General features: G+C 37.3%; 1 protein-coding gene across 1 annotated transcript in view; it reads left to right on the forward strand.

Annotated features, from left to right (window-relative positions):
• LOC127447162 (partitioning defective 3 homolog B-like) overlaps positions 1–18107 on the forward strand; it is a 502153-nt gene that overhangs the window by 31158 nt on the left and 452888 nt on the right. The gene's annotated exons all lie outside the window — the stretch shown is intronic.

Here is an 18107-nt window from a genome sequence, read left to right on the forward strand (position 1 = left end):
CTGTCTTGTCAGGCACTTCTCACGCACCTTACAGTCTAGCTGATCCCACAAAAGCTCAGTGGGGTTAAGATCAATAATACTCTTTTCCAATTATCTGTTGTTGAATGTCTGTGTTTCTTTGCCCACGCTAACCTTTTCTTTTTGTTTTTCTGTTTCAAAAGTGGCATTTTCTTTGCAATTCTTCCCATAAGGCCTGCACCCCTGAGTCTTCTCTTTACTGTTGCACATGAAACTGGTGTTGAGCAGGTAGAATTCAATGAAGCTGTCAGCTGAGGACATGTTAGGCATCTATTTCTCAAACTAGAGACTCTGATGTACTTATCCTCTTGTTTAGTTGTACATCTGGCCTTCCACATCTCTTTCTGTCCTTGTTAAAGCCAGTTGTCCTTTGTCTTTGAAGACTGTAGTGTACACCTTTGTATGAAATCTTCAGTTTTATGGCAATTTCAAGCATTGTATAGCCTTCATTCCTCAAAACAATGATTGACCGATGAGTTTCTAGAGAAAGCTGTTTCTTTTTTTTGCCATTTTTTAAACTAATATTGACCTTTAGACATGCCAGTCTATTGCATACTGTGGCAACTCAAACACAAAGACAATGTTAAGCTTCATTTAATGAACCAAATAGCTTTCAGCTGTGTTTGATATAATTGCAAGTGATTTTCTAATACCAAATTAACAATTTAGCAAGATTACTCAAGGATAAGGTGTTGGAGTGATGGCTGCTGGAAATGGGGCCTGTCTAGATTTGATCAAAAATGACTTTTTTCAAATAGTGATGGTGCTGTTTTTTACATCAGTAATGTCCTGACTATACTATGTGTTGAATGCCACTTTGGTGAATTAAAGTAACAATTTCCTTCTGAAACAGCAAAATCTGTACATTATTCCAAACTTTTGGCTGCCTGTGTGTGTGTATGTATGTATGTATGTATATATGTGTGTATATATATATATATATATATATATATATATATATATATATATATATATATATATATATATATATATAAAATATTTTTCTTGCCACCGTATATATCATTAAAATGATATTTATAACTATTAAACTGATAAATCATTTATTATACAGTATATAATATATAATACAGTAAAATAATCCATATAATTCAAACACATTACATTATTGTAGCAAATGAGTAAAGCATTATTTTGATGAGCGTTTCTCAACCAGGGGTCTGTGGACCCATAGACAATACAAAAAGTGGCTTTAGAAGTATATATATTGTTTGTTTTATTTCCATATGATTGAACATGTGCCTATTACTGGCACTACAGTCCACAGCAATCCATTTTACAATTAAGTTTGTCAGTCTGTCTTGGGTAGACTTAAGAGATGTTGATCTAAGTACATATGTGTTTGACACTTTTAGTGCATGTCACTGTGGTTGTGTTGCTAAAGTTCCTTATTGGGGAATTTATGCATGGTCAGGGGACATGATAAAACATTTAAAAAAATAATAATCTCACTTAATGCATTAAATGATATGGTGAGAGAAGACTTGGAAGATAACGTGTGAGTTGTCTGGACAATATTTATGATACTTTAAAGGTGCACTCAATATGTTTTTGTTCATGTCGTCTTGGATTTACACTGACAGTTAAGGGCCTGGATGCAGCATCATTTAAACGCAATAGATTTCAGTTAAAAATATAATTGTAGAAAATCATTATTCATAGACAGCCATGATTAATTTAATCTACGAGTAAAAGTGTTCAATAACAGGGTGGTTATTGTGATTAAGCGAGTAGTATTCGGCTGATCATGTGAGTGCCTTACATGGCAACTCCTTTTTCACTATAAACCTTGACATCAGCAGTTTTCCTGGTGATCATGATTTCAAGCTTGATTACACTTCCTATAGCGCCATATAGCACTCTGCGCATGCGTCAAGTACTAGGAAGTGTAATTGAGCTTGAAACCATGGTTGTGCCTATAGACTGCAATGGCAAGATGTACAGTGAAAAATAAGTTATATTTTGGTCTGTTCTCACCCAAAACCGATTGGATTGCTTCAGAAGATTTGGATTGCTGGAGTCATATGGGTTACTTTTATGCTGCCTTTATTGTCACCATTCACTTGCATTGTATGGACCTACAGAGCTGAGATACTGTTCCAAAAATCTTCATTTGTGTTCAACTCCAGTGGTTAGAATTATCCCAGAGGAACAAAACAATGCACAAAACCTGCCACGGATTGCTTACCAGCACACATTTACTCGTGCAAATGTGAGAAGGTTTGTTGAGAAAACCTTGAAAAATCACAGGTATGGTTGCAAGGCAATATGCACCCAATATGTTTCCTGTGAAAATGATGCAGAACATAGTAAATGGTGCAACACTAAAATGTGAAGTACTTTCAGGTCTTTGATGGAGGTCATGATAGAAATTTTGAGACATAATGTATTTATTACCTTTTATAGACATAATGGTCATTCACTGTTCATAATGGACACACAGCATACACTTCAGCATTTCATATGGAAAGTGAATCATTGACATTAGCTTGCGAGGAGCCCATTTGGACTACCCTCACTCAGGAAAGAGTGGTCTCTCCAATGAGCCCTTGGGGGTTTCTGTTTGTCCCTTCTCTGTATGAAGGTTATTATATTGAGCCGTGTGGCTGCCCCTTACTCGATAACACAGAAGGGCATTTTCCTCCTAATTGAATTCTCACAGACATCAAATGGTCTATCAGATGCAAAGCTTTTGATTTCTGCACACTAATTAATAGAAGTGAAGGCACCAGGCTGTTTGGGTTTCTCTCTCTCTCTCACTCGGAGTAAGATGATTTCTGGGATATCGCTTCATAATCATAAAGTATAGAAATGTTTTATACGGTTTAGCCATAGGCAATGCAGCCCATTTCTGAAAAAATAATTTGCATATGAAAGATGAAAAATTGCTATGATTTAAAGATTAAGAGTTGGGCTATTAACTTTGTGGTGCCTTTTTATAGAGCATTAATTTGAAGTTAATTTGAATAAGAAGATACTCTGAGAAGCTGAAAAACGAGTTTTCAGCTAACGACCCTGCATCAGTGTGGAGAGGCATGAACTAACTCACAAATTACAGGACTCCTACCCCCAAACCTGTGGTGGACCAACAACTGGCTGACGACCTGAATGTGTTCTACTGCAGATTTGAAAGGCCCAATCTCACACCCCACACCAACTCTGACTTTCACTTCACACAAACACCAACACCTCCTGCAACCCCCCTCCTGCTACTCAACCTGCGCTTAAGATTTGTGAAGATGATGTGAGCCACGCCTTTCGGAAACAAAAGACAAGGAAAGCTTCAGGCCCAGATGGCGTCTCACCAGCGTGTCTTCGATTCTGTGCTAACCAGCTGGCTCCCATCTTCACACAGATCTTCAATAGATCACTGGAGCAGTGTGAAGTCCCACGCTGCTTCAAATGCTCAATCATTATTCCTGTCCCAAAGAAACCAAAAATCACAGGACTTAATGACTACAGACCTGTCGCCCTGACGTCTGTGGTCATGAAATCATTTGAGAGACTGGTGTTGGCCCACCTGAAGAACATCACTGGACCCTTTCTAGATCCCCTTCAGTTTGCTGGACAACATCATTGTGGACTTTAGGAGGAACACCCCAACACTGACCCCCCTCACCATTCTAAACAGCACTGTGGCAGCAGTGGAGTCATTCAGGTTCCTGGGCACTACCATCTCACAGGACCTGAAGTGGGAGACACACATTGACTCCATTATTAAAAAGGCCCAACAGAGGCTGTACTTCCTCTGCCAGCTGAGGAAGTTCAACCTGCCACAGGTGCTGCTGATACAGTTCTACTCAGCAGTCATTGAGTCTGTCCTCTGCACTTCAATAACTGTCTGGTTTGGTTCAGCTACGAAATCAGACATCAGAAGACTACAAAGGACAGTTCGGACTGCTGAGAGGATTGTTGGTGCCCCATGCCCCCCCTTCAAGAACTATACACTTCCAGAGTGAGGAAAAAGGCTGGAAAAATCACTCTGGACCCCACTCACCCAGCCCACTACCTTTTTGAACTGTTGCCTTCTGGCCTATGCTTCAGAGCTCTGAGCACCAGAACCGTCAGGCACAGGAACAGTTTTTTCCCTCAGGCTATCCATCTCATGAACAGTTAAATTGCCCCATTGAGCAATAACTATGTGCAATACACAGTTTAGTCTTTTTTATATTTATCCAACACATCCAACCTCTTCTGCCATTTCATTCCTCAAAAAAAAAAAAAAAAAAAAAAAAAAACATTTGCACTGTACATAACAGATAACAGATTTGTATTAGATTTGTACTATGTATGTGTATGTATGTATGTGTGTGTCTGTGTGTGTATGTACGTATGTGTATAATTATTTTTTATTTTTTATTATTATCTATGTCTTGCTGCTGTTTTTGTATTGTTTTTGTATTGTTGTACACTGGAAGCTCCTGTCATCAAGACAGATTCCTTGTATGTGTAAGCATACTTGGCAATAAAGCTCATTCTGATTCTGATTCTGATTTGTATGAATATTCTGTGCTGTAATTAACTGCATTTCATACAAGCTAACATGGAGACACACATACTCGTTGTATAAAAACATGGATTCTTCATCTCTCTCCTTATTTCATCCATACGTAGACAGGCACACACTTGCCCATTGGTATTGTGGCTTCATTGGGTATTAACTCATAAATCCAGACCGGGAGGAGGAATGAGCTTTGGCTGTACTGACGTTGCCATGGTGACAGCTTTCCCAAATGTCACAGCCTGTGTTACTGTATCCTGGTGATCCAATAATTATTCTTTGCTTTTTGTAAGCTGGGAGTGGGGTTTTCTTCAGAAATATTTCTTTAATGTACTGCAGTAATTTTGAATCATTGCATGTGCATCTAAAATGTATGTCATTTAAAACAAACAGTGTGCTGCAAAATGTACTTTTAAAATCAGTTTTCTAGAACTAACACATATGGTGCATGTTTGCGTTTGTGGAATGTGCCATTTATCTTGTTAGGGCGTAAGATCTTCCTCCAAGTCCACAAAAACACGAGCAGCATTCTGGTAATTACCATGCCACTCCCTCTTTAATGAAGCTAACATAATGAACCACTCGGCTGTTAACACAGACACAGCCTGGAGGCAAATTACAAGATGTGCTTGGTTTGGGCTTTAGTGTATACACACACTAGCTGTTGTTGCTGTGTCAAACAACATTGTGATGTGTAGTATAGAATCCGTTACGTTCACTAAACCATCTTTTGGCAGTTTACGAACTTTATGATATCTAAATTGAACTGAACATTGCATATATGGGATTTGATGTGTTGTTAAGGGCCAGTCTTATTGTGACCCTGTGTTTTTTGCAAATATACTGTGGGTAAACTTTACACAATGTCTAGTTAAAAGAGTGGTTCACCCAAAAATTAAAAATCTGTCATCATTTATTTACCCTCATGTTGTTCCAAAGCCATATGAATTTGAAGAATGTTTTTGCTGCTTTTTCCCATAATGAAAGCATATGGTGACCAGTAGAGGTCACCTGATATATCAGATTTACCGATCAATTGGGGCCGATAGTTGCGTTTTTTAACTCTGGGATTAATTCCTCCTAAGCTGTGCAGAGAGACGCTTCAAAAGCGGATTTAAAACACAGACACAGAAAAGCCAAGTTATGTATACAATACACATTATTATTATTATTATGATTGTCATGGTACAATTAATCAATAAATCAATCATTTAAGAAAAACAGAGGTGGTTTGATAATTAATTTGTTTGTAACTAATCACTGCACGGGAGAATTGCATTGCTTACAATGTGGAGAGGATATAATCAGAGCTAACATTAGCTGTTCAAATGGTTAGAACAATGTTACAAAGTCAAGGATGGAAACTGCTTACCTTTCCTCTTAATTTGCAGTTTTAAATAAATAAAAAAAAGTCACTTATGAATTTGTGCAGATCCAATTTTTTTTTCCAGGGTTGAGGGGTTTCCAGATTGTTCCGGTCATGTTATAAACATAAGCGCTCCGAAGAGGTTTTGTAGCGAAGCAGATTTATAAGGTAATATCAGCAGTAAATCATAATATCATGTTAATGTCAACCTTATGTGAAAATGCTGCCTGGGTTTTTGCTTTTGCTTGGCTGTTCACTTGCGTCATAAGACCAAGAGCGAGCATAGTACATTGCATGAATGTACTCGGATAGGAAGTCAAGTCATTCAAGTCACAGGAACAGGTTTATAGTTTTCAGTTTTGTAGTTTTTTGTCTATAAAGTTTCCCAAACTTTTCTCCGCTCTGATAAAATAAACTTCTGTCCAAGCTTCCTAATTTTATGACGTAGTTATGTACAAAAGAAACGTAAGAGCATGGTAAAATATATATACATCTGAAATATAAATTTGTTAATCATGTGAGGGCATACTGTTATATAATATATACAATGTGTTCATGTGAGGGCACATGAATATATAATACTGTATATTCAATGCCATTTTAAAATTAAATTTAAAAATACAAGACTTGAGTTGATTTTATTTCTACCCCTTTTTCTCTCTTCCTTTCATGTACTTCATTCATAGATTTCATGATACTAAAATAAATAATTTCAGTACTGATGAAGCGTACAGTCACTATTTGGCTTTCTAAGGCAGTATTTTATGTTACTGCTGAACAACAAACACATTTAACCTGTTATATTTTCATTCATATTTTCATTAATTTCAAATGGCAAAGGCTTTGAAGAAGGTACCAGTGTGGGAGACATTTATAAAGTATTGCCATTTTGAAAGTGATACTGAAGTTCAGCACTATTTTACAATGAGTGAAATTTTTCATTCATATTATACATTTGAAATACTATCGGCCGATTAATCGGCTGTCGGCCTGTTTTCCCCACCTTAGTTATCGGTATCTGCAAAATACACTATCGGTCAAGCTTCCAAAGGGACAAAAACACCATAAAAGTAGTCTGTGACTTCTGCGCTATATTCCAAGTTGGTTCTGAAGCCATATGATAGTTTTATATGAGAAGCTGACTGATATTTCAGTCATGATTCTTTGAAGATTTCAGTGAATAATGAAATTTCAGTCTGTTCTCACACAAACTACAAAATATGTAGCAATAACATCATACAGCTTTTGGAACTTATTGAGGGTGAGTAAATGATTTGAGTTAACTGTTCTTTTTCGAATATATTTTTATCTGTCTGGTGTGAAGAAGTGCTCTAGTTTTATTTCTGAAGCTGGAAAAGTCAACAGTTTTCAGATGTCCGATTTACTTCTGAAATGTTCCTCATAAGCGTGAGCACACACCATCACATATAGTACTCACAGATGCATGTTCTATGTGTTAATGATATGCTCACAGCTCTGATTCACATTCAACTGGAGGCAAAAAATGGTTCATTAATCAACACTCTCATCAATATATGAAGAGAGAAAGACATTAGAATATTCATCTGAATCTGTGCTGCTGAGTTGTTTTTCTTATTTGGCTGGTGTCAGGCATGCTTTGTGTTTGGGAGGAAGGAATTACGGAGTTCACTTGCTCATTTCTGCCCTCTAGAGGTAATTTATGGTGTAGATTTTTTTTCTTGGTCAGATCGGGGGTGTTCAACCTTTTTGTGTTGCATTTTAAACGTGGCATATACTAACATGCATTAAGAACCATATGTATTTATTTACATACTATGTCATGATGCTTACATTGCAAAGCCATTAAAATAATTATGAAATACAGAGTTGTATACTTGTACATTTTACATTTTAGTTTTACTTGATAGATTTTAATGTGGGAGGGATAGTGAAACACTTAATTTAACTTAGCTTCTTAACTTTAGCTGTGGTTGAAGTTAGCTTAATATTGTATTTTTGTTTAAAGCATATTTGAGATCAAACTAAAATTGGCAGTCCCCATGAAATGCCACCACGGTCCCCCTTTGAGACCCCCTGGCTCAGAGTTTAACATTCTGCATTAGCTACTTTGTGTCAGAAGGTGAACAGTGGGCGAAAACAAGATTTAAAACAAACAAAAATGGCAAAACGCTCTTTATAGATTTTCCGCAGCACTTTTTACACAGTATTTACAATTTTTCATTTCTCATGGTATTTCAAAAACAGCCCCAAAACTCTATCTTAAAGGTTACAGTGTAATGGGAGAGCAGGGGAAATGGAGTAATGTGTGTGAATAATATTGATGTGTGTGAAGGAGGTTAATTAAAAGCTCCAGTCATTCATCATGGGCTGAGGGCAGGCAGGCAGACTGACCAGCCTCAAATCAATCACACGCTTTCAGCTCACACTGTACTGGTCATTTACACACTCACTCTCTCACACAAATGCTAGGAGTGGGAATCTTTAGATACATCATGATTCGATTTTAATTCATTGAGTTTTGTTCATTGACAAACTGATTCCAAAACCATTCTCGATGCATCTCAATTCAACAAATAGTGACACAATTATTCAGCAAGTTAATGCTGCTCTTTGCAACATCCACGTTTTGTGCAAAGATTCCACATAAACGTTGTACTAATATATGCTTTTTCTGACCTGCTAGTTGACCTGTTTCATTGAGGTCACTTTTACCTTGCAATGCCCATATTTGTGACCATAAGCGAGAAACACCTGTGAAACAATATCAAGAGAAACGTCAAAAAATTGCTTTTGATCCATGCCAAGTCTCAGCAAAAGTATATATAGATCTAAAGTCAGCACAGATATTGCAAAATTTGACTTTGGTGGAAATTTAAATATATTTTATCCAAGATTCATATCTGTACACCAGTGAGCCTAATTTGCAACCAGCGAGTACACGCACCAACCAGTGCATCATTGAAAACGTCTCTCATTCAGAAGTTACAAATGTTTTCGTGTTGTTTTTTGGTATGATTTGGTCACAGTATTACACAATGTCTTTGATGATCCTGTCTGTATGGAAGAGCTGCTTTTAGAGCAGCCGAAATGAAGTTACTAATACTGACGTTACTAACATTAGTATATACACATAAAATATATACTATATATTGATATTATAATGCTTTTTATTGATTACAATGTGTTACAATTATCACATACCTTTATACAGTATGGGTGTAATGAATTTAACATCGTTCATGTGCATTTCCAGTTTAGTTGTATCCGACTTGTTTGTTATAAATTTAGGGTACGTTTACATGACAACGATGTACTAAAAAACGGAAAAGTTTTCCTTTGCGTTTTTGAAAAGTTTCGCGTTCACATGGATCCGCAAAAAAGACTAAAAACGCTGTATTATGCATGCCAGGCCAATAGTTGGCGATGTCACTTTGTAAAGAAACACTACGCGCCTGTGCACATAAGCATTCTTCCACAGAGCGGTGAAGACAAACAGTGAAGATGGCAAAAGCATCGAGCAATTTTGTCTGGACAAAGATGAGGATTATTTATTACTAAAAGTCTTGAGCAGCACAAACCGGCATTTTAGTTTTGAATGTCTCGCGCATTGTTTTGAAGTACTTGCGCACATGCCTATAGACTGAACATGTAATACACGTGCGCATTACATCATCGTTTTCACAAATTCGCGTGTTTGTATGTTTACACGGAGACTACAAAAGCATCGTTTTCAAAAACTTGCACTTTGAAACCCGTTTTCAAAAGTTTGCATTGTCAGGCCTCAAAATGCCGTTGTCGTGTAAACGAACAGCCAAAACGCATAAAAAGTTTTCCATTTTCATTTGAAAACATTGTCGTGTAAACGGCCCCTTAGGGTACGTTTACACGACAACGATGTACTAAAAACAGAAACATTTTTCTAGTGTTTTACATTGTCTGAGTGTTAAGATATGTTTGAGGCTGTCTCGGCCTACTCTCACCTGAGACTTTGATAACATTCATCTCACTCCGAGTGGAGTGCTACCGCTTTAAGGGGCTTGTCATAATGCCTTCAGCTTCCGTTTTTCAATAAGTTGCACTGTTTCATGCGTGTCGGCCTATGGTGTTCCTGGCTTCTGTTTTGCTGTCTCTACTGAGAGTGTAAAGGCAAGCATGGAGGGAGGCATTTAAACAACTCTCAATGACATCAGTTTCAGGTACATCAGACCGCAACGTTCTTCGGGTTCTAAATTTGAGCCATCTATTTGTCTTGTGGCATATCTCAGTTTATCTTTAAACTTAATAGTGTGCTCTGTCTTTGCTAAGTGGGAAGTCTTTTGGTCTTGTTGCCTCTCTGATTTCAACCGGATGATTTCAACATTGACTTTGAATGTTCGGGGCCTGTGCATCAGTTTCTTGATTAGGTTTATGTCTAGTTTGAAAGCCTATTGATCAAAATTGATTGACTAAATTTTTAAGGATGTGATTGATTGGTCGATGTTCCTTTCACTAGATGGGTACTAAAAGCCAGTCTTTGATGTATATATTCAAGACAGAACATATTAAAGCATGGCAAATGTGTTATTAAAGGTGATGTGTATAATTTTATTCAATGTTAACACACTTTTTCTTATCCCTGCTTAATTTGCAGAGACAACTAAGCCATATTTGATTCTCCTGAAAATGTAAACACTTTGGCTCTGTGGCATTATCAAAATATTGCTCTGTTTGCTTTGTTCCAACATACAGATGGTACTCAACCAGAATGAACTTTTTCTGCTGTGGTTGCCACGGCGACTGTCCACTTCTTTCTAAACTGCTAGATGGCACTGTAACCATACTACTTCAACATGCTAACTAGGGGTGAGAGAAAAAATCGATTCTCTGATGCAGTGTAAATCTTTCTTTAATGTTTCTGAATCATTTCTAAAATTCAGAATTGATTCTGACTTTAATTAAACCACGGCAGAGTGAGATGCTAGAAACATGGTCAGACGTGCATATACGAAAGCCACACGTGTATGTATCAACCACACGACCATCGTCCCTGACTGAAACTACAATCCCAAAATTCATTCACAAACTCAAGCACATAGCAACAGAAGAGTTTATTTGTGATAAAATGTCAACAAACATCATGAAAGATGGGCTTGATTTGCACAGAAAGTGTGAAAACTGGAAAATAAGATGGCATCTGCACTCTCACTGAAGCAGATATATGAAGCCATCCTGGACCAGCAACCAATAGTTGTGGTTATAGTAATAGGCTAGGGATTTATTAATTTGAAATTAATAATTTAATACTATTTAATACTGAGTGTGTGTATTGATAAAAAAATTGGAGGACAAGATGCATCGTGATGCATCGAGAATCGTTTTGTAATCTAACTGTTAGTCTTTGAATAATAATCAAATGTACTCTGAATGCATTATAGCTCATTCTTGTGAGAAGTAGATTGCTACTGGGAAACAACTTTATGGATGCCATTTTGTATCACGCTGCCTTCTGTGAAAGCAGAACAAAACCCTCACCGCAACTGTAGTACCACCCACTCCGGATCACTTTCCAGCCTCTGCTCTCTGACTGACTGATTGTTCAATGATCTGTTTCAAGTGGAAATGCCTTCTGTGGGAAATTCTCATCTTATTTTTATAATGCATTAATAAATACCAACAAACTTTGCGGGTCATATCCTTTTAAAGAATGCGACTGAAGGAGGTTGCGGATGAAGTCCTGGTTCATGCAGTGTGAAAGACAAGGAGCTTATGTATATGAGATTAATATATTTAAAGCCTCTGTTTTTATGGAGTAACTGTGTTCTAGATGTAAATAGCACTGACTGCCTTCAAGTTCACAATCCATTTACATTCCAAATCAGAGGGAACCAGACAAAACTATAGAAAACCCCTGGATTTTTAACAGAGTAATGGTGTGATCTGTGATGTTGGTTCTACTTGTGACCTGGGTTCAGATCAGTTTTTTCCTGATCCCACTCTTCTTCCCATTTCCATATCATGTCAGCAAAGACAGACACTCTCTTTTATTAAAAACTTACATAAAATATTTGAAAGTGTTTTGTGGAGACATTTGTGAAACATTTGTGAAAATAAAAGTATAAGACCAAATACCATGTAGGCATAATATCAAACATGAGATCAAATGATGAACAATGATTTTACAGTATCAGTATCAAATGTTATCATTTATGTGGTCAAATGTGTATTTATGCAATTAAGACATATCACTCATCTGCTGGGTGAATTTTACTTTTACATGTATCCAAACAGACAAACAAACAAAAAGATAATTTAAAGCGAGTTTTAAACCTGCGTTCTGCTGCACGAGCCAAATGTGCTACCACGAGACTGCCAGTTCACTTGTGTCATTAGAGAACTATTATGAATTATTGTATACTCCACAGCACCCTCTGTAACTTTTAATGTATATAACATATAATATTAAATCAAATTATAAATGTGCACAATGTATTTAGTTTCGATTTTCAGGAAGATGGTACGATTAACCATTGAAGCAACGGTTTCCATTTATTGAAAAAGGCTGACATTCCAGTATTTTTTCCTATATGCCAATGGTAAATTCATGAGCAAACTAAGCTATAAATGCTGCCATTTAACTTTGCATTGTTATATCTCCTCCTACTCACCAAAATGTATAAAATACAATAAAAATAATAATATAAACTATGTTAATAATAACAACTCTCACTTTACACTAAACATTGGTGCAAAAAGTGTTCCTTTGCACCACATGGCGGAGTCTCACATGTAAGAATTTACAGTGTAAATGTGGCGGTACTGCGCAAGCAGTAAGGATCATTTTGGTTGACTACCTACTGTAGAAACATTGCGTCAGTCAATGGCGTGAGTTTGGGGCGGGACTGTTTTTTGGTCCAACCAATGGGAAATCGGCCAGTGTTTGGGATGTCATTATTTTTGCAATTCTGATTGGTGGCGCAAGTGGCACTGAAATTGCACACTTCCAAAATGGCGTTTAAAAAAATAAATATAAAGAAGCAACTCAGCCACGAAGTGGTAGGCCACGTAAAATGACAGAGCGGGGTCAGCGGATGCTGAGGCGCATAGTGCGCAGAGGTCGGCAACTTTCTGCAGAGTCAGTCGCTACAGACCTCCAAAGTTCATGTGGCCTTCAGATTAGCTCAAGAACAGTGCGTAGAGAGCTTCATGGAATGGGTTTCCATGGCCGAGCAGCTGCATCCAAGCCATACATCACCAAGTGCAATGCAAAGTGTCGGTTGCAGTGGTGTAAAGCAGGCCGCCACTGGACTCTAGAGTAGTGGAGACGCGTTCTCTGGAGTGACGAATCATGCTTCTCCATCTGGCAATCTGATGGACGAGTCTGGGTTTGGCGGTTGCCAGGAGAACGGTACTTGTCTGACTGCATTGTGCCAACTGTGAAGTTTGGTGGAGGGGGGATTATGGTGTGGGGTTGTTTTTCAGGAGCTGGGCTTGGTCCCTTAGTTCCAGTGAAAGGAACTCTGAATGCTTCAGCATACCAAGAGATTTTGGACAATTCCATGCTCCCAACTTTGTGGGAACAGTTTAGGGATGGCCCCTTCCTTTTCCAACATGACTGCGCACCAGTGCACAAAGCAAGGTCCATAAAGACATGGATGAGCGAGTTTGGTGTGGAAGAACTTGACTGGCCTGCACAGAGTCCTGACCTCAACCCGATAGAGCACCTTTGGGATGAATTAGAGCGAAGACTGCGAGCCAGGCCTGGAGGGAGCAACTCGCACACTGTTTCATATACACACACATTACACAAACGTCAGTGTAAATAATCTTAATTTAAGCTATAATTTCACATGATATTAATCTTCACATATCATCTATATCTACCATATATATTTTTTATCTTATCGGGTTCATAGTGCCAGTCAATGATAACATTGTTTGAAAGTCGCAGAAACAAATTCCTCCAGCTCTGGTCCTGTCCCATAAATAGAAATTCTTTCTTACTGCTGTATTTGATACCAATCTGCATTGGAATCTGCCACTTTTGCTTGCAGAGCAATCAGCAGTTGATATCGGCCTTATGAATCATTGATCGATTCATCTCTAATTAAGCAAACTAAATTACAATCCTTTGATAATTTCGTCCTTTGCAGCAGTCATTCCTATTATGAAAAAAACGCTGTTCTCTATCTGTACCCGATATTTATGTTGAAAGACAAGCTGCGTGCTGGTCTTGATTAATTTTTATATGGTATGTCATGAACAAAAGATTTTAGCAGTGTGTATAACTTTGTTTGCATGTATTTGACTGGAGGCAATACCATTTAGACAGTGTGTGTGTGTGTTTGTAGCCATGGAAATAGAATGCAGGGTAAAATCTCAGACATTTGGAGGGATTAGAATGTCTGTGTGCTTCATCTGGAGTAATTAAACACTCCATACTAGCACAAATCAGCTCTCTTCAGGGCTACTAAGATTTTGTGCATGTAAAAGATAACTCGCGTAAGATGAGAGGTTTTATAGAGCACTCTTCCATGTCTTTGTTGGGTTTAGATGGAGATTGATTCTTTCAAACTGATTACAATGAGGGCTTCTTAAAATCTCACTTAATGCTAATTAAATAGGTTAATCAAGATTAATTAACAGCCATTCTCGCTTCTCAGCAGTGCTGCTGTCTGCTCGCTATAGAGGCTGAGATGTGAAAAGCTGTGTGATTTGATTACCGTACTCCCCCCTCATCCAGTTGCCATTAACCCCCAGCAGGCTCACTGCCCCATTGGTTGGGCCGATTGCACGAGCTGATGAATATTCAGCAGGAGCTGATGAATGAAAATAATGGTCATTAAACTGGCAGGGGTGATGGCATGGAAAACCTTGGCCCAGCAGCAACTAACACCACACAGCCAGGCTGGACTAGAGAGGCCTTTTCATCTTGTCCAGTCAATTTAGCTCTGATCATCCTTCCACAGTAGGGCTTAACATAAGGATTTTGTCTGCAGGCCCGGTTGAACCACTCATCCAGATTTTTACTTGGCCCTGCCAACATTTAATTGGCCCCACCACAAAAACAAAAGAAATGCATTTTATTTTTAGGAATGTTTTTTTATATGTGCCAGAAATGTTTTTTGTAGTTTTCATTAAATGTTTAAGGGGTGGTTTGCCCAAAAATGTAAATTCTGTCATCATTAAGACCTACTTATGTCATTCCAAACCCTTATTATTATTTTTTCCTCTCTGGAACACAAGAGGAGAATTTTCATTTTTGGGTGAACTATTCCTTATTTTGTGTGCAAAATAACCCACTAGGTTTTTAAATTTGCTGTAATACCAGGACATTTTTACATCTTTTACGTAGCTCCATGACACCAACACATTTATAAATGGGGCATTTTAAATATTTTTGTTAAATATTATGCCATATGATGCAACTTAGTGATTGGTTTATGATTTGACAAGTCATTCTTGGAATTTTGACTAAACCTCATCTATGTTAGCCAGCTAGACAACGCTGTAATGGTGGCAAATTTAAATCAGCAGAATTTGCTACAAAAAACGTAAATATATCACAGAATACCAAATGTTTACAATTTTCAAGGCATAAAAACCTCATGTAAAATATCAATGAATGTAAGATTTAGTGACATTGCAGCACTGGCCCAACAGGGCAAGTTTCAGTTCTATCAGCTAGGGCTGCCCCCAACCAAAGATTTTCCTAGTCGACTAGTAGGAGTTAATTTAAGCCATTAGTCGACTAGTTGCACATTTATGATATTCATTTAATTACTTAAATATATATTTTTTGGGGGCATCTGAAAAGGGTTTGAGTTCCAGGGCTGAGAAATAATGTAATAAATAACATTTCTAACACTGTTCTACATTACAGAGAAATACTAAACTGTAATAATGAGCCTTTAAAATGTAAATTTTACAAGCGCATGCATGAAGCGAGCCGCAGTGACACTGGCAAAACCTGTAATGATCGTGAATGTGTCGGAAAAACCAGCAAGAGACTGTCTGAACATTTTGTTAATTTATAGAGAGAAATGCACATTAGGGTTGTGCCGACAGACGATGGTCAGAGTGATTGCCAATAGCTGATATCTTTGACGATGTCAAGACAATATTTGGCTCGTTTTCCCATGTATTAAATTATTATTATTATTATTATTATTAGGCTATTATTATCAAATTAAAGTGACAAATAATTTGCCCGTAGACACACAGACACACGCTTGAAGAAACACACTTTATTATATTATTAAGAACTGATGACAGAAAAGCCATCTACGTGCATATATATATATATATATATATATTATTCTTTTATCACTTCATTATTTTAAATGCTTTTTAGTTTCATTTGGAGTGCAATTTGAATTTAGAAATGTATTTGATTTAAGTTTTTCATTTTTTTAACTAAATACATTTAATTTTCAATGCAAAATCACTAAAGCGAGAATATTCACCAGTATTTGCCGATGTAATTGGATATATATCATGAAGGAGGGAACAAAACAAATTTATTCACACATGATGTATCTTCCCGGATAATGAAATACCCGACCAGTAGAGAATGCACAGATGAAGTAGGTTCTTTGCCAGAGAGATGTTGACAACTGTTGTAAAACCATCTTTCAAAAAGTTGAACAACACACATTTTAATTGCACTTATTTATTTTTTTTCCAGTTTCATTTGAATTTTTTATTAAAATAAATAAAAAATAAAGTTCTAAGTTTGGAATCAAGGTGTCTTGCTTTATTGTGTAGGCTACCCTAACCCTGCTTAATGAAAATTACCCCATAGTAACACCTAGTGTCCAACCAGCGCTAATACTGTTAGTTCGTCGTTTTTATATGGATTTATTTCTGCGACCAACCGACCAATCAAAACTTGGTTGATCAAGACTCTTTTCATTGACTAACCTTTGGTCGACTATCAGGGGGCAGCCCTACAATCAACTGACCCTAAACTCTCTTACACTTTATTATTGAGCCCTGCTCAGGCCACTGAGCCACCATCCGTATTTCCACGGAATTCACCGTGCTGTAAATTCAAAGATTCCTAAAAAGCAATCAGCTGTGAACCATCAAGGGAGGGAAAGGAGTTTTAAACAGGGAAAATAAAAGGAGAATCGCTGTTGAAGAAATTCTGTCCCCCTTGCTGGTGTGTGTGGTCCGTAGGTTTTAATTTATGGTCATTTAGAGAGGTTGTGGATGACTATTGACTGTGGTCTTTATGCTCTTTTCCTCTGTGTTGTTGTTGTTATTGTTCTGAGGCTTTAATTTATCATCAGCTCAAGTGAAACAGACATGAGCGATTTGGGGAGGAACAGCGAGCATGACTTTACTCTGGGCTTGAACTCTGATAATAGAGCCGGTATTATATGGTCACGCTCTAGCAGTGAGGGAAATGGAGGAAACCCCACCCCACCCCCTTCACTTTTTTTCCTTTTTTCTCTATTTCTCTTTCAGTTGGGGTTGAGACTAGGGATGGGTCAGGGTAGTCCGCTAGTTGTCCAACAACTGACTAGTTGATTAGTGAGGTTGACTAGTTTTAGATTATTGTTTTTATATATATATATATATATATATATATATAATTTTATCTGTGGTGCTTTCATTAACGTGCTGACAATGTGCTGTGATATAGCTTTTAGACAGTCTAGGGGTGTAATGGTATGAGATTTTCACAGTATAATGGTATCATGGTATTAGGTTGCATTGCTCATATTAGCAGTTTAATATTAAGATCAATTTAGACTAGCAAAGATTCACGGTCTCTTCTGCAATTTAATTGTACGCAATACTGTTAAACAAAATTTTTTCAAAAATACTGTAAGTTATTCATTTGCAGTTCATTTATGGGTGTTTTCTGATTTTTTTGGGGGGATTTTTGAAGCTGTGGCCTAGCAGTTAGCACACATTCTGTTCTCTCTTTAAGTGTCAAAACTAGAGGTTGACCCATAGTGGATATTGCTGATATGATAACTAAGGTGGTGGAATAGGCCGATAACGATTAATTGGTAGATAATTTTTAAAATCGATTTATAGAATGTACATTTTTTTTTAAGTCTTTCCTAACTATGACAGGCACAGTCATAAAGGCTATGCAGTGTTCAACCAAAATCACAATAATTACCATAAAAAAAAAAAATAAGATTTGGTGTGGGACTTTTCACTATAAACAAGCCCAAAACACACAAGGGACTTTTATTTTAAAATGAGGGAGACTTGGTTCCATTACAG

Source organism: Myxocyprinus asiaticus, chromosome 10 (genome assembly GCF_019703515.2).
Source record: "Myxocyprinus asiaticus isolate MX2 ecotype Aquarium Trade chromosome 10, UBuf_Myxa_2, whole genome shotgun sequence".
Lineage (NCBI taxonomy): Eukaryota > Metazoa > Chordata > Actinopteri > Cypriniformes > Catostomidae > Myxocyprinus > Myxocyprinus asiaticus.